Source organism: Arachis ipaensis, chromosome B07, assembly GCF_000816755.2.
Source record: "Arachis ipaensis cultivar K30076 chromosome B07, Araip1.1, whole genome shotgun sequence".
Lineage (NCBI taxonomy): Eukaryota > Viridiplantae > Streptophyta > Magnoliopsida > Fabales > Fabaceae > Arachis > Arachis ipaensis.
In genome coordinates, this window is record NC_029791.2 from 28,418,470 (window position 1) to 28,418,982 (window position 513).

Sequence of the window (513 nt, forward strand, 5' to 3'; positions counted from 1 at the left end):
ATATTTATATTTTATAATGTTATTGTTACTATTAGTATATTTATTCATTTTTTAATTGAATTTTTTAATATATTAACTAGGATGTTGTTGAGCTATTATTTGAGTTGAGCAGATCTAGCGTTTATTTTTTGTCCCAAAAGCATCCAAGACTTTTTGATATTGAATAACATGACTTTTTCCCCTCTGCACCCTTTCTCTCTCCTTGCACTTTTTCTTATCTGTGTCCGTGTGAATGTTGTTGTTGGGATTGTTTATTGTGTTTAAATAATAAAAAAAATTATAAATAATAAAAGGGTGTACTGTTAATGGTCATAGGAAGGTTGAACCTCTTTTTTCCCCCCCAAAAAGTGCATCACATGATGGGTGAGGTGGACAAATAGGGATTTATTTAGTGAACTTTTTCACAATCTGGTTTTCCATTTTCGGTTGGCTTTTTCACGCTTCGGTCTTAGGTGTTCCATTTTATGGGCTTCTTGTCAGTTTCGTGTCCTCACCGCAATCACTTGTTACTTA